The 22,604-nt window shown below is 32.2% G+C and overlaps 3 non-coding genes across 3 annotated transcripts; 2 read left to right on the top strand and 1 right to left on the bottom strand.

Moving 5' to 3' along the window:
- The first annotated feature begins 1,415 nt into the window (after positions 1-1,415).
- Positions 1,416-1,488, top strand: TRNAK-UUU (transfer RNA lysine (anticodon UUU)). The gene has a single exon. It is a non-coding gene; the product is annotated as a tRNA-Lys (tRNA).
- Positions 1,489-9,174: 7,686 nt separating this feature from the next.
- TRNAK-UUU (transfer RNA lysine (anticodon UUU)) lies at positions 9,175-9,247 on the top strand. The gene has a single exon. It is a non-coding gene; the product is annotated as a tRNA-Lys (tRNA).
- A 1,148-nt stretch (positions 9,248-10,395) lies between these two features.
- On the bottom strand, positions 10,396-10,468 carry TRNAK-UUU (transfer RNA lysine (anticodon UUU)). Its single transcript has one exon. It is a non-coding gene; the product is annotated as a tRNA-Lys (tRNA).
- Between the last annotated feature and the right edge of the window lie 12,136 nt (positions 10,469-22,604).

Raw genomic sequence — 22,604 nt, 5'->3', positions numbered from 1 at the left:
ACAGTATATGTTACGTAATGAGAGCTGAAGGGTTTAGAGATATTGTTCTGTCTGGTCTTCAGTTGCTGATTGTCATCTTAATTTGTAGGACAGGAACTTACGGTATATTAAATTTCTTAATTCTGATCTAGATATTAATTTCTGGCACCGTCGTTTCATTAGTTCGTTATGTATGTTGCATAAGATTTTTCATAAGTCTGACCATCCTTGACATTCAGATCTTCCCGGACAGTTCCATCCTGTTCATAATACTAGATATGCTGGTAATTCTAATAGTCAGGCCTTCTCCAGCAAGAGATTCAATACTACCCAGCACTCTGGAAGTTTTATTCCAGATGTGACAAAATTGTGGAATGATCTTCCTAATCGGGTAGTTGAATCGGTAGAACTTCAAATGTTCAAACTTGCAGAAAATGTTTTTTTATGTGGAACAGGCTGACACAAGTATCTTTATAAACTGTAGTTTATATATGAAATATCTGTTTTAATGTTACTTTTCTTAAAATATTTTAATTTTTTATTACTTTTCATATAGTTTATTTATATCCTCTTTTCCTTTCCTCACTGGGCTATTTTTCCCTGTTGGAGCCCTTGAACTTACAGCATCCTGCTTTGCCAACTAGGGTTGTAGCTTAGCTAATAATAATAATAATAATAATAACAATAATAATAATAATTTTGTAATATAATAGCTTAAGTGAAAAGGTGAATCAGGACATTTTGAAATGGTTCGGTCATGTGAAAAGAATGGAGGTCGAGAGATCAGTGTAAAGAGTGTAGAATTTGGAAAGGTTTATCAGGAGTGAAAATCATAGAAGTGCTGGATATATAGATTGAAGAAAATATAGGAGAGGTTAGGTCTTGACATCAAGCAAGCACGAGAGTGGATAAAAAACATGTCATGGAAGGTTTCTATTAAGAGTTTCCATTTATATTTCATCAGTTAAAGTGTGAATACGACAATGATCAATTTTTCTTTCTAAGTTATCCCATTCTAGAGGAAACAACATTATATGATTCGAGTCATTTTGTTAGCGAACTGAATATTGATTCTGGTTAATGATTGTAGGGGTGACCCCCCAAAATTTAGACACACTCGGCACGTTGGCTCCTTGAACATCTCTTAGTCATTGTAGGGGGATACCAATCTCATTAAATAAAAACCAGTTTGAAAGTGTATGGGGAACATCTTTTGATGTTCCCCCTATGACGATAAATAGGCTATTGCTAAAAACTTTTATATGAAAACTGAACGTTATGGGTACTATGATTATACAACAAAATTCGTGTACGTTAAACACGTGCAAAAATGTTTCCTCAATTATAATGTAATACTCCTGTTCTTTTTTATAAGCCCGGATAACCCTTGCAAAAATGTTTCCTCAAATATATTGCAATACTGTAGCCTCTTATAAGCCCGGATAGCTCAGTCGGTAGAGCATCAGGCTTTTAACCTGAGGGTCCAGGGTTCAAGTCCCTGTTCGGGCGATCTATTTTAATGAATCGCTGTAGCGTAGCGAAGAAATATTCAAAGAATTCATTCAGTTGGCTGCAGAGATCCCGGACATGGTTTGAAGACTTTTGTCTGATGTTTAAATGTCATGCGATCAGGTATAGTTATATTATATTAATATGATTCCAAGTTGTTAGAGATTTAGTACAATTTAACAATGCTCATCTGGTACTGTTTGGCAATTGGCGCTTTTTCAAAGAAATGACGGTGGAATGCCAATAGGGATATAAATAAATACCATATATACAAAAGTATACGCACAGTAGGGCATACAAACAATGAAATGTAATATTTATCGATTAAACGTGAAGCGGATGTGGTAATGAAAAAAAAAACTCCCTTAGATAAGAAAAAAAAATGATACAAAATAATACATTCAAATGACAGAGCAGGAATCATCACATATTTCCACGTTAGTATGTCATAACAGAACAGGATTATATGAGCAGACTACCTAATGCATTAAAGAAATCAGAATCGTGTTATAGAAGTCTTTAATAAAACCAACAGTAGGCTCCTTAGATCCGCTTGAAGTAAAATCTCAGTGAAAATTGATGTCGTCACTTGGCCGTCTTTCAAATCAATCCTGATTTTGATTATCTTCAGCAATTTGCTATATATGCTACCCTTAATGATATTTATATATATATATATATATATATATATATATATATATATATATATATATATATATATATATATATTTATATATATGTATATATATATATACATACATATACATATACATAAAGTACATTTAACATAATATATGCCCATGGGTAGTTTAGTGTAGTTTTCGATATATATATATATATATATATATATATATATATATATATGTGTGTGTGTGTGTGTGTGTGTGTGTGTGTGTGAATAAAGTACATTAACATAATATATATCCATCGGTAGTTTAACATCATTTTCGACGGATCAATTTAATTGGTTGAACTCCTGACTCTTAAGCTTCTATTTGAACGCTTCATCAACCATGATAATGTGCAGTTCATTAGCTTTGAACAGTCTGAAGTGCTATTCCTGGGCTCTGTTGATCTTCACAAGGCTTGTGAACCTACACATGCTGAAGTGATGGACAGATACTACTATCCACTTCAGATATTCTAATGGTTCTTACAGAAACTTCCAACAACTCTCATTATATATTATCGACAGTGAATCCCTTTATGACCACGTTGAGGATTATTTTGTGGTAATGATTTATTGTTATTATTATTATTATTATTATTATTATTATTATTATTATTTTTGTTATTATTATTATTATTATTATTATCATCATCATCATTACTTGCTAAGCTACAACCCTAGTTGGAAAAGCAGGATGCTATAAGCCCAGGGGCTCCAACAGGGAAAATAGCCTAGTGAGGAAAGGAAACAAGGAAATAAGATAGGTAATTAACAATTAAAATAAAATATTTTAAGAACAGTAACAACATTAAAATAAGAATTTCCTATATCAACCATAAAAACTTTAACAAAACAAGAAGAAGAGAAATTAGATAGATTAGATACTCGGCGATAGTTTATTTGAAAATGTCTGATATTTTATTTGAAAATCTATGAGAGTTTATTTGAAGAGGGCGAGTTTAGAATGCAGTTTTAAAGGCAATTAAAGCAAGGAGGGTTGCTTGCAACATATTGAGAATTATTGAAAAGATGGTGGATGGAAATTGGTAAGAGGGTATGAAATTTACAGATACGGATAAGGATAGGGAAGTGGGGAATATGGGGAAAGGAAGAGTACCCCTGGATACAATCCAGTTTATAGCCCGAAGGCAGGTACTCGGGATGGGAAAGAATAAGGAAAAAGGGAGAAAGAGAAGTACAGGAGAAGAATAAAAGAGAGGGGCAGACCCTCATGCGATATGAGATAGTATTAGAATCAGTTTGAGAAAGGAAAAGACAGGCAGGGAAAGGAAAGGTTTTTTGGTTCCATGTCGAGCCCTTGCTACAGGAGTCTGTTCGTCTGACACCAATTTTGATGGTTAAAAAAAAAGGTAAGATTGTTGTATGAAATTTTAAAATCCAATAGTAGGGTCATGGAATCGGAGGGGTGTGTTTTTGCTTATAGGGAAATGGGATGGAAGTGTTTAGTGTTTTTGAGATTCGTGATTTTGTTCATAATTACAATTAGATTGCTATTGTTTTGCAGAGCCCAATTATACTATCGTCAGGGCTAAAATCATCAAGTGTTGATCCTACCTTGCTATCTTCTTTAAATAGGTCCATAAATGTACACCTTTGACATCAATATTAACAGTGAAATTTTGTTCGAAATATCTTCTCTATGATAAGTACATCCTTCCTTAATCAAACTCCATCAACAAAACCAGGAGATATTATTTTCGCTCTAAGATTTTTAATCAAAAGATGAACAAAACAAGTCCTACATCCAAATGAAATGTGATGCTCGGTAGAAATAGATAATGAATAAACGAAAAGAGCCTTGCATATTTGGTGAGGAACGTGATCTTATGCACAAAGAAGTTTGAATATTTTTGAAGACTTAAATGGTAAGACTGAATCATTTACAGGTTTCTCCCGTCCAAAGGGAAAAGAACGGCCCGTACTGAAACGTCTTATATTTTTCTTTTCCACAAAGCAACTTTGGTTTCACAGATACTAAACATTTACATTATATGATTAAAATCGTTTTAACCTTATTGAAGATATGGCGTCCACCCAAAATCTACGATTTTATGTTGTAGCCCTTAGGCTTGTAGCATCCTTGTTTTCAATTATGGTTGTTGCTTAGCCAATAATAATAATAATAATAATAATAATAATAATAATAATAATAATAATAATAGTTGATAGTTGATAGATAATAGTTGATAATTTATAATAATAATAATAATAATAATAATAATAATAATAATAATAATAATTTTTTTTCGCACATAAATTCACAGATTAAACTGAAATGCTATATCAATCAAATCTATCAAATTTGATATCAGTCCTTCGTTACCGGTGACGTCATATCCATGAAATATACAAAGGGAATTGACCTTTCGTTCAGTTCGGACGATCAGGTGTTAAAGCTTCTGAATTATTATCATGATAACAGCTGTTACTTACACCTGTATTATCCCCTGCCGATAAAGCTCACACAACTTTGTAAGCTCTATCTCTACATATTACCCTTTTTATCACGATGTTGAATTGTAAATTGTGAATGTTATTGATGAAATTAGTTTTATCATAGGGGTTTTATTCTACACCCTAAGGGTTACTGCACTATCATTGTTCAGTGGCCACTAGATAATGGTAGAAAAGACATTTTAGCTATGGTAAGCAGCTCTTCTAGGAGAAGGACACTCCAGAATCAAACCATTGTTCTCTAATCTTGGGTACTGCCATAGGCCTCTGTACCATGGTCTTCCACTGTCTTAGGTTAGAGTTCTTTTGCTTGAGGTTACACTCAGGCACACTAATCTTTTTTCTCTTCCTCTTGCTTTGTTGAAGTTTTTATAGTTTATATAGGAGATATTTATTTTAATGTTACTGTTGTTCTTGGATCATTTTATTTCTCCTTGTTTCATTTCTTCACTAGGCTATTTTTCCTGTTGGACCCCTTTGGCTTATAGCATCCTGCTTTTCCAACTAGGGTTGAGCCTAGCAAGTAATAATAATAATAATAATAATAATAATAATAATAATAATAATGATAATGCAAATTTATTGCCTCTAATTTAAAAAGATTAGAAAGTGAGTATTTCCGTATTTCATTATTTTGCGTGAAAATGTAGTACCTGTTTTACACTGATTGCGTAAAATATGATGCAGATGTTATACTTAGGGTCGTATTTCTTAAGTTGATCGAGCAGAATGTCCTAAAAACTCTAACCTATTAATTAAATAGGATTTTAGTGTTTCTTTGCTTTTGTACTATCACACCAGGCTACGAAAGGACAGATTGTACTTGCAGAAATTGCCACATCAAACACCACGCCAGAAATTATTTCTTTGTCATTGAAAAACATTCCAGTCTATCACGTGGAAAGTCCAGCATGTTTAGTAATCAGAAAATACAGGAAATTACTACTTGACTGAGATCGCCAAACAAAAAACCATGCCAAAAATTATATTTATTATTATTATTATTATTATTACTACTACTACTAGCCAAGCTACAACCCTAGTTGGAAAAGCAAGATGCTATAAGCACAAGGGCTCCAACAGGGAAAAATAGCCCAGTGAGGAAATGAAATAAGGAAATAAATAATGAAGAGAATAAATTAACAATATATCATTCTAAAAACATTAACAGCGTCAAAACAGATATGCCCTATATAAACTATTAACAACGTCAAAAACAGATATGTCATATATAAACTATAAAAAGACTCATGTCAGCCTGGTCAACATAAAAACATTTGCTCCAACTTTGAACTTTTGAAGTTCTACTGATTCAACTACACGATTAGGAGGATCATTCCACTACTTGGTAACAGCTGGAATAAAATTTCTAGAATACTGTGTAGTATTGAGCTTCATGATGGAGGAGGCCTGGCTATTAGAATTAACTGCCTGCCTAGTATTACGAACAGGATAGAATTCCATTTAAAGACGTGTTCCCTGTAATACAGGGGAAGTTCAGCATGTTTACTTACCAGAAAATACGGGAAATTACTAGATAATTCCTCCTCTTTAACTATGTTATGGGCAAAGGAGATAGAACAATGGGCTACACATATGTGAGTCATAATCAATAATCACTCCTCATCCCAGGCCATTTTGTTATCAAGGCTTGGACCTTTTAGAGATTATTATCATTATTATTATTATTGTTATTAGTATTATTATTATTATTATTATTATTATTGTTGTTGTTATTATTACTATCATTATTATTATTATTATAATTATTATTATTATTATTATTATTATTATTATTATTATTTGTTATTTTTGCAATGTTAAGTAAATGGTAAATATTGTGTTAGTTTATTTTTTGTTTGTGAACAAAAAACATTACGCATCAATTTCAACAAAACTTGGTGAACATGTGTATGAGCCAAGGACAAATTCATTAGATTTAGAAGGAAATACATCAACGCACAAGTAGACAGGGGAGTTAAGAGTAGAATGACTGCTTGGCGAGGCGAAGGCTTGCTCTCTACTGAGTGCCCTTCTAGTTAGGATCTACAGTCCAAATAAAAACATCAGCAAACAAAAGAAAATTGGACCTATGGTGCTCTATGAGTAAAATGGTGAAATTCGAAGAGGAAATATGCTCTGTTTTCTTTGAGGCAGTTGAAGTGAGACGCGTCTCTCTCTTAATTTTTTTTTTTTAAATAGGAGAGAAAGATTTTTAAGAATAGCAAAGGTAATCCCTTTTTGTTAAAGAAAGATTTTTAAGAATATCGAAGGTAATCCCCTTTTGTTAAAGAAAGATTTTTAAGAATATCAAAGATAATACCCTTTTATTTATGCTCTAGAGTCGAGACAAAAATTTTAGTTCATAGAAATTATTGCTTTTCTCTTCCACAGTCCTTAAACCCCTCTTCCTCTCTAACATCTACCTAAACAATATTTTGTTTATATCCACCTTTCACACACCAGGAAAACTTAATAAAAATTTTCTGTCTGTAAATTGTTGACCGGTGGGAAATTACTTGTAACGAAGAGTGGCTCATTCATTTAGATAACATCTAGTGACGTATTACTTAGTTACGGGAAATAATTTTCAAAAACATTTTAAGAAGCGTAACAATATTAAAACAGATATCTCCTATGTAAACTATAAAAACTTTAACAAAACACGAGGAAAAGAAATGAGATAGAACAGTGGGCCCGAGTGTACCCTCAAACAAGAAAAATCTAACTTAAGACAGTGGAAGACCATGTTACTGAGGCTATGGCACTACCCAAGACTAGAGAACAATGGTTTGATTTTGGAGTGTCCTTCTCCTAGAAGAGCTGCTTACCAAAGCTAAAGACTCTCCTTTACCCTTAACAAGAGGAAAGTGGCCACTGAATAATTGCAGTGCAGTAACCCCTTGGGTGAAGAAGAATTATTTGGTAATTTCAGTGTTCTCAGGTGTATGAGAACAGAGAAAGGGAAAATAAACCATAACCAGAGAGACGGAAACAATGTAGTACTGTCTGGCCAGTCAAAGGACCTCATAACACTCTTGCGGTAGTATCTCAACGGGTGGCCGTTGCCCTGGCCAATTTCCTTATCATCTTTATATGACCATTAAGTTTAAAGTGTCCTGCTATCTAATCTGGACACCGGGTGATCTTGAGTGTTATCGATGCATGGCGATCACCATGACGTTGTTATTGGAATTTTAATGATAAATAATCAGTCAGTAGATATTGACATTCATATTATGAATTCATTTATCCTGTAAACTTGATCTATGAAATAATAAGTACATTTTACAAAAGAAATAGCATCATCATCCTATTTTGATGATTCTCTCTCTCTCTCTCTCTCTCTCTCTCTCTCTCTCTCTCTCTCTCTCTCTCTCTCTCTCTCTCTCTCTCTCTCTCTCTCTCTCTTCTTTTATTATTATTAATAAAAATCTTGCGATAAAGTTAGTCAAGAATGTATATGTCATCATCATTATCAGGACAAAGCCTCAGACATGTCCCACTCAGCGTTTGTTTATGGTCTCTCTATACCAGTCTTTATATATATATATATATATATATATATATATGTATATATATATATATATGTATATATATGTGTGTGTGTGTGTCTGTGTGTCTGTGCAAAACAACCACAAGAAAAGTTGAATAAAAACTAAGTTTAAGTCCTGACTAGTCAGACCTTAAACTTATATTTGCATTTTCCTTGTGTTTCTTGTGCATATATATATATATATATATATATATATATATATATATATGTGTGTGTGTGTGTCTGTGTGTCTGTGCAAAACAACCACAAGAAAAGTTGAATAAAAACTAAGTTTAAGTCCTGACTAGTCAGACCTTAAACTTATATTTGCATTTTCCTTGTGTTTCTTGTGCATATATATATATATATATATATATATATATATATATATATATATATATATATATATATATATATATATATATAAATATATATGTGTGTGTGTGTGTGTGTGTGTTTTGTATACTGGAATGTATGTCTATGAATGTTTATATAAAGATATACTGTACATGTAACTCTCTCTCTCTCTCTCTCTCTCTCTCTCTCTCTCTCTCTCTCTCTCTCTCTCTCTCTCTCTCTCTCTCTCTCTATATATATATATATATATATATATATATATATATATATATATGTGTATATATATAAATATATATATATATATATATATATATATATATATATATACATGCGTGTATATATACATACTTATGTTTACATATATATATATATATATATATATATATATATATATATATATATATATATATATATATATATATATATATACATGCGTGTATATATACATACTTATGTTTACATATATATATATATATATATATATATATATATATATATAGTATATATATATGTATATATACATACTTATGTTTACATATATATATATATATATATATATATATATATATATTGTATATATAGATATAGAGAGAGAGAGAGAGAGAGAGAGGGGGGTTGATAGATAAATAGATAGAACATATATACATAAGCCCGGATAGCTCAGTCGGTAGAGCATTAGGCTTTTAACCTAAGGGTCCAGGGTTCAAGTCCCTGTTCGGGCGTAACCATTTTAGATAAAATTATTTAATTTTAAGATTGAAAAAGAAATATTAACGAGTACATTTCCTATAACGAGGCATGTGTTGATATTTCAAATGAATTGTATATTTTATTTTATTATATAAAAGAAATGAGTTCCGTATGCTAAAAACAGGAAAGGAATGTGGGTGAGTAGATGGCTGGCGACCGACCACGTGTTTTAAGGCGACGCAGCATCCTTGATGTTTCTCTCGGTTGCATCATCATCGCATGGCTTCCAAAGCGTCGCTCAGCCGCGGGAACGGTTGGTGCGATGTTTAGAATTGGTGATCTTTTATTTATTTATCTCGTTCTGTTCAACAAATATGACTTGATTTTATGTGATTTGCATAAACTTCTCGTAATCAAGGTCTATTTTGACATGATTTAATTTGGTTTGCACAATTTTTTTTTTCTTTAAAGATTTATTTAGGGAAGTGATTTGTTTAGTAGAACCTCTTTAAAGAAATTAATTGTAAGAATATGATTTTCTGTATCACCATCATCTGGTGGTTTTATTTTTCTGTATTGGTAACATATTTTATCAAAATTCCATTTACGACAATTTTATTCGTTGAATAAAAGCGTCTTGATTTTTTTTAAATTCCCGTTTATGGCATGATTTTACATATTTTTTCTTTTTTGTATACAAGTTTGTTTTTAGTAAGGGTTTTTAAAGAGTATGCTTTTACCTAGCGCAAGCATTTTTTCAAAATGAATGTGCTCTAGAATTTTATATAATAATTATGGGCCTTTAAAATCTCTTTGGACAGTTTTCTTTTTTTTTAGCACAAGGAATTAATATTTTAGTGGACCTAAAGCAATTTATTTATTGTGTCCTGTCTTGTTTTCTTCGCTAATTTTCAAAATATTTTATATACCATTTAACTAAAAACCACAGGTAACAAATACAATCCATTTTCTTGTTGCGAAAAGCACATTACTCCATAATTAAATTTCAAGTTGAATTTGCGTTACGAATTCTTCATTATTTTCATCTGGTACAGTAGCAGTTGAGTTTGACCTTGAGGGCTTTAGTTGACAATTAACTGTCTTCTCTGGGAGTTCCTAACTGCTATCCCATCGCAGACGAACCAAATGTGAAGGTTCAATGCTGGGTAATGAAAACAATCGCCCGGACAGGGACTCGAACCCTGGACCCTCAGGTTAAAAGCCTGATGCTCTACCGACTGAGCTATCCGGGCTTGTACGGCCTCATCTACTTTAAGCATTATGTTTTATGGTATATTCAGAAATCGTTTTTTAATAATTGATGTATGGTCTTTTTATTTTATACATCTAAATAAAAAATAGACTGAATAGATAGAATTTCGCATTATAGTGTCTAGAATTTTTGCTAGATATATAACTATGAAAAGTACCTCCTTGGATATTTTCTTACATGATTATTCACTGTTTAGTAGACTACATAAAATTCTCTATATTGAACTTTCTTTGAATATAACCCGGTTATTCTCTGAACAGTCAGTCAGTCGTTTTGCTTAAGAGTACAATTTTTAGTAATTGCTTCCTGATAAGTACCTTTACTTCATTGTAAACATTTTGTAGTACAAAAAAAAAAAAAAAAAAAAAAAGAAAAAAAAAAAGAACTTTACAAAGAATATAATGCCAGTCAATCCGTAGTGTGTAAAATAATTTTTCAAACTCATTTATAATTACAATTTAATAAAATTTAGTTATTCTAAGTTGAATCGGTCAAGTCACTTTGCTCATTAGCAACTTAGTAAAACATCTCACATAGAGTTTAATTTCCTCGAAAGACAATTCAGTTTACTATGATAATTTATAAGAATAATTTATTTCACCAACCCATTTCTTTTTCACTTTCTTATTGCTCTAATTTCTTTTAATGCATACTGTATTATTTTACTATTTTAATTTGCCCCCACTAAGCTTACAAGGGATATTTCGTTACCTTTAAATAGGACCTTCGGGGTAGAGTTCTCTTGCTTGAAGGTACACTCGGGCATACTATTCTATCTTATATCTCTTCAGCTTGTTTTTTGAAGTTTTTATAGTTTATATCCAAAATATCTGTTTTAATATTGTTACTGTTCTTAAAATATTTATTTCAATTTTTCATTAATTCTCTTGCAGTTTATTTATTTCCATATTTTTTTCCTCACTGGGCTATTTTTCCCTGTTTGGAGCCCTTGAGCTTATAGCATCCTACTTTTCCAAATAAGGTTGTACCTTAGCTAGTAATAATAATAATGATAATAATAATAATAATAACAATAATATATATAAATATATATATATATATATATATATATATATATATATATATATATATATATATATATATATATATATATATATATATATATTGAGTTTCAGAAATGCGTGTTGATACTCTGACGCATATTCATCAGTATTACGTATAAGATTTTTAAGTCAGTAATAATTACAGTAACATCTGAAATTTGCTTCTCCTTGATTTGATAACCTTTTATTATTATTATTATTATTATTATTATTATTATTATTATTATTATTATTATTATTATTATTATTATTATTATTATCATCATCATCATCATCATAATTATTACTTGCTAAGCTACAACCCTAGATGGAAAAGCAGGATACTATAATTATAGCAAATGGACCCCAGCAGGGAAAGTAGCCAAGTGAGGAAAGGAAACAAGGAAAAATAAAATATTTTAAGAAGATTAATAACATTAAAATAGATATTTCCTATATAAACTATAAAAACTTTAACAAGACAAGAGGAGGAGAAATAAGATAGAATAGTGAGCCCTAGTGTACCCTCAGGCAAGAGAACTCTAACTAAACCAAAAGATAAGAAATGATGTTTCGGAAACAGGCTCACTCAAGATAGGACTGTTTTTTCACTTCAAATCAGCGTGAGATTACGTAACTTGGTAACGCTTTATTCTACTGCTTTTGAACTGTTATTCAATTGGCGGTACGTGGATGACATCTTTAAATTCCTTAGATTAAAAAAACGTGAAATTCTTTCTTTAAATTTCTCCATTTTAAGCAAGGAATGATTAGAAATAATTAGAAAGGATTATAAATTGGTTTTACTTCATGTAATTTATCACAATTTTTTTTTTTTTATTCATAGCCCAAAGGTTAATATAATTTATGTTGCCAGTGGAAATAACACAGTAGACTTATTCTACTGCTTTTGAACTGTTATTTGATTGGCGATTTGTGGATGACACTTTTTAATACTTTAGATTCGAAAAACATTAATCACTTTCCTTAAATTTCTCCATTTTAAACAAGGAATAATTAGAAGTTATTAGAAATTATTAAAAATTTGATCAAAAGGATTTGTGTGATCTCCCCCACCTATACATACCGTTTTATTTTTTTTTTTTCAACTGATAAAATCACAAAATAAATTGGTTTTGCTTCATGCAATTTATCAAAATATTTTTTTTATTCATAACCCAAAGGTTAATATAATTTATGCTACCAATATAAAGAACACAGTAGACTTAATAAATATATTCAATTATGTACAGATTACTAGATATTCTAGATTAGTTAATTTAGATATAACATCGTTATTCACCAAAGTAGCTTAAATATTCATGATGGTGAATTTCCATACATTAGATGGCAGACAGTTGCACATACGCTTTTGTGATAATATCTTATTAGAATTGATTAAAATTTGTATAGACGAATGTGAATTAGAATTCAATTGGTAAATTTGATCTCAAAATATTAGCAGAACGATGTAATATATTCCAAAGCAGAATATCAGACCAAATAATTTCACGCAATGTAATATGTTTCAGGTAAATTGACGATATATTTATTTGGCCCAGTAATGGAAATTTAAATGCTTACTTTGGTAAATCGAATGAATTTAGTGCTCGATAGAGTTTGTTATGTAAAAAGGTAATATTGGTAGCCTTCTGTTTTTGGATTGTGTAATACATAGAAGTTATGATGATGTTATTTTTTTTTCTTTTTTTTTTTTTTGATTAGAAAACCTACTATTTGCCTTATTAATGTGAACTTTTGTTTTGGCCACAATAATAGAACAAATAAAGCGGTTGACCATTCCTGGTTTAAAGAGCATTTGATGTATGTAGTCCTGAATATATGGTGGAAAAGATACAATTAGGGATATAGGCAAGAAATATTATAAGGCTTATGAAAATGTTCGTATCATTTAAATTGAAACTTATTGGAGCAGGGAATACAGTTGCATAAAATTTTTAAGTATATGCGCTGGACAAATGTTCATGGTTGTGAAAACATCTGGTTTTATTCTAATATTTTTAAAGGATTATGATCGAATAAACTTTTAAAAATAAATGTATTATAAGAATAAATTCTTCGTGCTTCTACTCACAGACACAAATAGTTTTTCAAATATTCGTTTGTACCATCTTCTTGAGGTTGCACGTTCCCTGGATTTGCATATATATATATATATATATATATATATATATATATATATATATATATATATATATATGTGTGTGTGTGTGTGTATATATGCTTATATATATAAATGTATATATATATATATATATATATAAATGTATATATATATAAATATATATATATATATATATATGTATATATGTATATATATATATATATATATATATATATATATATATATATATGTATATATGTATATATATATATATATATGTATATATATATATATATATATATATATATATGTATATATATGTATATATATATATATACAGTATATATATATATATATTATGATTGAGAGGAAATTATTAGATATAAATCTATAAACTGTTGAGTATCTTCTTCTGGCTCTTGGAGGGGTTCAACAGTCCTGTACTAATTTTATTATTCAAAGCGAATGAAATACCACTTTTAGTATTTCCCCTCAACGCGAGTCCTCAAAATCACTTTATTTCAGTAGTCAGTAAGTGGCTGCTTACATCTCCCCCACACCCCCACTCCCCTCATTTCCCCTCCCTCCAAGGGCTTCCCTTCCATCGATTCGACGTCGTCAGTTGTATACGACCATGACTAATTGTGTGTCACCCGAGAGTAGAGTCAAAACCTCTTGTCGACAGTTGATATTCGGCGCTTCCGTCTACGACATTTTCCCTGGTCGTGGAGTCACGGCTGAGGGACCGACATTCACGGAGGAGAATCTCCTATTCTCTCTTATGTCTTTTATGGAGGAGGGATTCCTTGTCGAAGACAAAACGAATCTGATCGATTTGTGATTCATGAAGTTCTTATGAAGACCAATATGAAGGAACCCCTGAGAGCGCGCAAGAACGTACGTCAAACACAGCGTTTTCGTTTGATGTCCGCCGAGATAATATTATGCTCACGGGAAGAGAGGAAAGAGAAAGAAAAAGAGAGAAAAAGTCAAATTGAAATGCGACTTTTTTTTTTTTTTTTTTTTCTGGGCCGTGTGACGGCACGTGTCATCTCGTCTCCGTTGGTGGTGGGCAGGTGGGAGGGGGTAGGTCTATGTGGGGGCCTGGGGGAGGAGTAGCCCCCACCCGAGATGTGCCACGCCCTCTGAATGGTGGAGAAGGGAGAGTCATTGTGAATAAAATGGAAATATTGTAGAGGCCATATAAACCGTGATACTTGAAATCCTTCTCTCTCTCTCTCTCTCTCTCTCTCTCTCTCTCTCTCTCTCTCTCTCTCTCTCTCTCTCTCTCTCTCTATATATATATATATATATATATATATATATATATATATATACATATATATATATATATATATATATATATATATATATATATATATAGTCAGACACTTGCTCAATATTATATAAGGGATACATATACTGTATATATATATATATATATATATATATATATATATGTGTGTGTGTGTGTGTGTGTGTGTGTGTGTGGTTGTGTGTGAGTGTGTGTATGTGTGTGTTCCTATTTCAGCATCAAGCCGTATCCTCCAGCAGGGAATGACCATTGAGGAAACCAAAACAAGAGTTACTGCTCCATTCATATTTAAATTTTTAATTCATGGATGAATCACCTGTGCTGTAAAATCTCTCACAACATAAGACGCTGATCATCACCTTACCTTACACGTAGACTTTGTATTCCCTAGATGTAAGTCTTCCAATACACCTTCATGTTATCCATGCAATCCTTTCAATGCCTTCCTTTCCTTTTGTTTTAAACATTTTGTGACGTTATTTTTACCTCCGCCAATGAAGTTGAAAGGAGGTTATGTTTTCGCCCCTGTTTGTGTGTGTGTGTGTGTGTGTTTGTTTGTGACAGCTTCCTGGCCACAATTTTAATCGTGGAGTAATGAAACTTGCAGGGATTGGCTGTTATGTAAAAAAATGGGAATTATTAAATTTTGGAATGTCAAGGTCAAAGTTCACGGTCAAGCAAAATATCCAATTCACGTAATCAGTCATAAGCTCGGACATCGTTGTCACAGAAACTTCAAACTTGGTTCATATTTGAGTGTATGAAAATCAACGCCAATTAATACATATTAAGGTCAAAAGTCAAGGTCAAGGTCGAGCAAAGGTCGGGAAATAAGCTGCCGCGGTGAAGGTATGCGCTTTACTGACAGCCCCTCTTGGTTACTAATGTTGCCTTTCATCCTTCCAAAAGACAACCACTTGGAATATATTGTTATACCATTCCATCAATGCTAATATGTTTACCTCCCTTATTATTATTATTATTATTATTATTATTATTATTATTATTATTATTATTATTATTATTATTATCATTACTACTAACACCTTCTAAGCTATAACCCTAGTTGGAAAAGCAGGACGCTATGAGCCCCAGGGCCACAACAGGGAAAATAGCCCAGTGAGGAAAGGAAATAAGGAAAAACTACAAGAAGAAAAGTATAAGAACAATAATAACATTAAAATAAATCTTTCATATATAAAGTATAAAAACTCGCTTCATTATGTTCCCATATCACTTATACTACACAAACAGTTTATTTGAACAGTCTGTTCATCTTCCTTTCATACTCGCTCCACATCACAACTTCATTTATATAAAGGAGAGCTATTGGTTGTGCAGTCCCCTCTTACATTTGCACCTTGGCTTCCACAAATAATTCAAGATTTACCAATCTTGTGCATACATCCTGGAACCAGAAAATTTGAGTTGCAAATGAGATGCAGAATAATGTTATATTATTATTATTATTATTATTATTATTATTATTATTATTATTACTAGCCAAGCTACAACCCAAGTTGGAAAAGCAAGATGCTATAAGCCCAAGGGCTCCAATAGGGAAAAATAGCCCAGTGAGGAAAGGAAATAAGGAAAAAAATAAATGATGAGACTAAATTAACAATAAATCATTCTAAAAACACTAACAGCGTCAAAACAGATATGTCCTATATAAACTATTAACAACGTCAAAAACAGATATGTCATATATAAACAATAAAAAGACTCATGTCAGCCTGGTCAACATAAAAACATTTGCTACAAATTTGAACCTTTGAAGTTCTACTGATTCAACTACCCGATTAGGAAGATCATTCCACAACTTGGTAACAGCTGGAATAAAATTCTAGAATACTGTGTAGTATTGAGCCTCATGATGGAGAAGGCCTGTCTATTAAAATTATCGGCCTGCCTAGTATTACGAACAGGATAGAATTGTCCAGGGAGATCTGAATGTAAAGGATGGTCAGAGTTATGAAAAATCTTATACAACATGCATAATGAACTAATTGAACGACGGTGCCAAACATTAATATCTAGATCAGGAATAAGAAATTTAATAGACCGTAAGTTTCTGTCCAACAAATTAAGATGAGAATCAGCAGCTGAACACACATACACACACATATATATATATGTATATATATATATATATATATATATATATATATATATATATATATATATATATATATATGTGTGTGTGTGTGTATATATATATATATGCCGATGATACTGTGGTAATTGGGGAAAGTGAAAAACAGCCTTTATATGTAATCAAAGAACTTGTTAGTGTTTGCAAAAGGTTGAAATTAAGAGGAAAAGTGAGTAAGTGCAAGTTAATATGAGTAAATGGAACCCACAGAGATGGAGTAATGAATGTTAGTTTGAATGGTGAAGGAAGAGAAGTTGATTATGGCAAGATGAGAGAAGAGGCGAGTCTCAGATTATATATATATGTATGTATTTATATTTGTGTGTGAGTGTGTTTGTGTGTGTGTGTACACGAAAGAAAACTAAAGTAGAGGATTTTCTAACATGTAAGAAAACGAAATGGACATGGGCACGACACAATATGAGAATGACACAGTAGATGGACATTAGGAACAACACAATGAGTCCCTGGAGATGGCAAATGAAGCAAGGGAAGGAATAGAAGATGATAGATAGACGAGCTAAGAAAATTTTCTGGTATAAACTAGTATAGAAAGATCTTAAACAGACGGGAGTGGAGGGACATATATGAGGTCTCTGTCCTGTAAGTGGAATAGTAATTTATATATATATATATATATATATATATATATATATATATATATATATATACTATATATATAATATATATATATATGTTTATATATATAATATATATATATATGTTTATATATATATATATATATATATATATATATATATATATATATATATATATGTACTCACTTGCCGAATTGAGGTTTTCTTGTACTTAGAATTGAAATTAACCCATCTTCACCATCGTAGCTAATTGGTGGGTTTGTACTTGGCATTCGATTAATGATAAATTTTGCACATTTAGACGTGTTTTTTTCGTATTCAAATACGCCATATAATTAATGCATTATATATATACAGTATATATATACAGGATATATATATATATATATATATATATATATATATATATATATATATATATAGATATATATATATGTATATATATGTTTGTGTGTGTATGTGTGTGCGCGTGTGTGTAAAGAAAATATTTGCTTTATTACGAAATAAAAAAAAAAATAATACTTTAAGGTAAGATTCCCAATCGTGCCGACCTCCCATTCCAATTCCTTTTCCGAGAAAGAAAGTTGTAATCTAATTCTACCTTCCAAGATAAATTGGAAGTTATGCCATTATAAGACTTCCTCATACGTTATTCCATTTGTTCTGGATTGCTACATTTTACTTGAATTAATGAATGTTAGTTTTTTTTTTTTTCTTTTATTGTGGTCCAGTTAACAACTAGAATTTTAGGCTTGATCAACGTTGAATTTCCCTTCCTGCAATTATTGCTTGGTAAATATCAATACCCTGATTCTTGTGTTTGTTTCTCTCCATTAATAGAACTACTTGAATTTGTAGGCTTTATGCTCACAATTGTATGAATTATGATTACGCTATTAATTCTGAAACGCTGAGAGTCTCATAGACTCTAATTATGAGTTTTATTGGATGCATAATCTGTAATCTTCCTTCATTAGTCATAGAGTTTGAAAATACTTCAAGTTGCTGAATATACCTAGTAGATGTTTATTGCATTTGCTTTTTATTCACGTATGTGAAATTGTTGGTTTGTTGCAATTTAAAGTCGATTTAAGATTATTGGGTGAATTAAAGAAACATTTCGTTGACATACTGTTTAGAGAAAATTGTTGAGTTGAAAACAATGAGACCGTTAAACCATGGAAAATGAAAAGAAAAATTGTTTCTAAAATTATGAAAGATATGAAGGTACAAGCACTTAAATTTCCTCTGGAAATCTGGTATTATAAGGAAAAATTTCGTTGACAACCTATCTAATGAAAATCGCAGAGTTGAAAACCAAGATACTGTAAAACGATGGATAATGAAAAAATAGTGTTTCTGGAATTATGAAAGATATAAACGTACAAGCACTTGAATTTCCTCTGGAAATCTGGTATTATAATGATGGAAAATTTCACTGATGCTTTGAAGTTCAGATAGATAAATATCTACAAATTTATTTATTTGAGACCAAGAAAAGATTGTACGTTTGTTTAGAATGGAGCTGAATTCATAAATATTTGGAAGAAAAAAATAGGTTATTATATTAGAATTTGATTTGTAAGAAAACTTCGCGAGAGAGAGAGAGAGAGAGAGAGAGAGAGAGAGAGAGAGAGAGAGAGAGAGAGAGAGAGAGAGAGAGGTAATATCTCCATTGGTGGCTTTAAACTATTCATATCAACGCCATGGGGACTTATTTAATTCTTCTTTTGAGAGATTTGCTTACTTCATATTAAAACGTTTTTGTTATCAAACGGTTACTGAAAGTAAGAGACATTCACAATGTCACTTCTAGCAATGAGTCAAAATCACTCAAAGGTTTACGAAATAAATCTATGATCAACCTACTTTTCTATTTCTGATTCTATGAATTTCTTTTCAAATCAACCTCCCTGATTAACCTTATGTTAACCGAGTTAATTGTAACAAAGATATTAAAAGTTAACGATTTGATAACTGACTAATACGGTTTAACTGAGCTCCTAGACTTTCCTGTCAAGAATTAGTCCCCTTCCTATTTCCTAACTACAACACGCAAGTTTGGGAAATTTGATGGAGATTGTTTTTTTCTGAGTGGTTGCCGTTCAGCGGGAGAGGAATATATATATATATATATATATATATATATATATATATATATATATATATATATATATATATATATATATATATATATATATATATATATATATGTGTGTGTGTGTGTGTGTGTGTCTATGCATAAAAATCACTGGGAAACGTGATGCTCAGATGCAAAGGAACCACAGGGAAAACTAATGTTGAAAATATAAGATTATGTCCTGGCTAGTTTCGTGTTACTACTTCAGGTTCTATATATATATATATATATATATATATATATATATATATATATATATATATATATATATATATATATATAGCCAGACACTCGTTTTATATTATATATGGAGAATGCTGGAGGAAGCTGTCTTTCTCACACAACAACCGCTACCTACTTCACAATAATGCCTTTCTAACTGTGACTTTATATAAAATATATACAAAAAGAGTTTAGTAGTGGAGCAAGAAAACTCCTTAGGAAGGATAATCATTATTCAAAGAAGATGCCATTAAGATTCACTTCAGGGCCTCTTTGTGCTCCCTGATCCTCCTTGCCCTTGCATCTTCTTCCTTTACCTTACTCCTTTCTCCTTAACCCCTCTCTTCTGCCACGCCCCCCTGACAGGCGTGGAACAGTCCCCCCGTTTTGAAGGTGTAGCGTTCTCTGGGATCACACATTCTTGCTCCCGTTTACTCCCGTAAGCCCTAAATTACCATTATCCCCTTTTGGAGGTGTAGCGTTCTGCTGGATCACACCAAGGTATATACCTTGGATCACACATTCACGTATCTTGCTCCCGTTTACTCCCGTAAGCCCTAAATTACCATTATCCCCTTATGGAGGTGTAGCGTTCTGCTGGATCACACCAAGGTATATACCTTGGATCACACATTCACGTATCTTGCTCCCGTTTACTCCCGTAAGCCCTAAATTACCATTATCCCCTTTTGGAGGTGTAGCGTTCTGCTGGATCACACCAAGGTATATACCTTGGATCACACATTCACGTATCTTGCTCCCGTTTACTCCCGTAAGCCCTAAATTACCATTATCCCCTTTTGGAGGTGTAGCGTTCTGCTGGATCACACCAAGGTATATACCTTGGATCACACATTCACGTATCTTGCTCCCGTTTACTCCCGTAAGCCCTAAATTACCATTATCCCCTTTTGGAGGTGTAGCGTTCTGCTGGATCACACCAAGGTATATACCTTGGATCACACATTCACGTATCTTGCTCCCGTTTACTCCCGTAAGCCCTAAATTACCATTATCCCCTTATGGAGGTGTAGCGTTCTGCTGGATCACACCAAGGTATATACCTTGGATCACACATTCACGTATCTTGCTCCCGTTTACTCCCGTAAGCCCTAAATTACCATTATCCCCTTTTGGAGGTGTAGCGTTCTGCTGGATCACACCAAGGTATATACCTTGGATCACACATTCACGTATCTTGCTCCCGTTTACTCCCGTAAGCCCTAAATTACCATTATCCCCTTTTGGAGGTGTAGCGTTCTGCTGGATCACACCAAGGTATATACCTTGGATCACACATTCACGTATCTTGCTCCCGTTTACTCCCGTAAGCCCTAAATTACCATTATCCCCTTTTGGAGGTGTAGCGTTCTGCTGGATCACACCAAGGTATATACCTTGGATCACACATTCACGTATCTTGCTCCCGTTTACTCCCGTAAGCCCTAAATTACCATTATCCCCTTATGGAGGTGTAGCGTTCTGCTGGATCACACCAAGGTATATACCTTGGATCACACATTCACGTATCTTGCTCCCGTTTACTCCCGTAAGCCCTAAATTACCATTATCCCCTTTTGGAGGTGTAGCGTTCTGCTGGATCACACCAAGGTATATACCTTGGATCACACATTCACGTATCTTGCTCCCGTTTACTCCCGTAAGCCTTAAATTACCAATTTTTTGCTCTGTCGGGGAGAGTATAGGCCATATCAAGATGGGCCTTGGTCCATATGAGGTAGACGTACGTCTTACGGGAACCATTAAGAAGCCAGTCTTTCGTACGTACGCTTTTCTTTACGTTTAACGTACGCATGTTCCCGTTAGCGACTGGTTTGACTTGTGAATAGGTACGTCAGTTTGCAGTCGAACATAGGGTCAACCCGTCATACCCAATACAATTAAACATATATGTTCTGTTTTTAGTTGTAGTCGTGGGAAAAATTATAATTTCCTTTTGAATAAATATCTGGTCTCAATCTACAAGCTGTAATGATTATTGTAAACAATTTTGGCTAAGTAATTTTCAGTTGGACATTTTTGTAATGTTTGAATATAACAAAAATACAATCTTCTCAAACTTCATGCTGAACGGCAAAGACTAGAAAATAAACCTCTCTCTCTCTCTCTCTCTCTCTCTCTCTCTCTCTCTCTCTCTCTCTCTCTCTCTCTCTCTCTCTCTCTCTCAAATAAAATTAACCTTACAGAAAATGGACCGATATATAATCTGTCTTTACTGGCAAAGACTTTCTGATTATCTGCCAAAGAACTTAATCTCTTCGCACCTGCGTGTCAAACAATTAAATGCCTTTAGTGAAGTGGAGGAAAAGGATTGAACTACAGTATAATCTGTCTTTACTGTTAATAATTTTAAGGTTTTCTTATTATTTTGTCAAAGAATTATAGAATTTTGAAGGATCTTTTGACGACCACTGCCTCTGGAAAAAAAAATAAAACCAATCAGCCATGAAGGGCAAGGAAGCCAATCTGTACGAAATAATACAATTAAATTACACA

This window comes from Palaemon carinicauda, chromosome 11 (genome assembly GCF_036898095.1).
Source record: "Palaemon carinicauda isolate YSFRI2023 chromosome 11, ASM3689809v2, whole genome shotgun sequence".
Classification (NCBI taxonomy): domain Eukaryota; kingdom Metazoa; phylum Arthropoda; class Malacostraca; order Decapoda; family Palaemonidae; genus Palaemon; species Palaemon carinicauda.
Note: the sequence above shows the minus strand (reverse complement) of the source record. Positions and strands in the feature narration are given on the sequence as shown.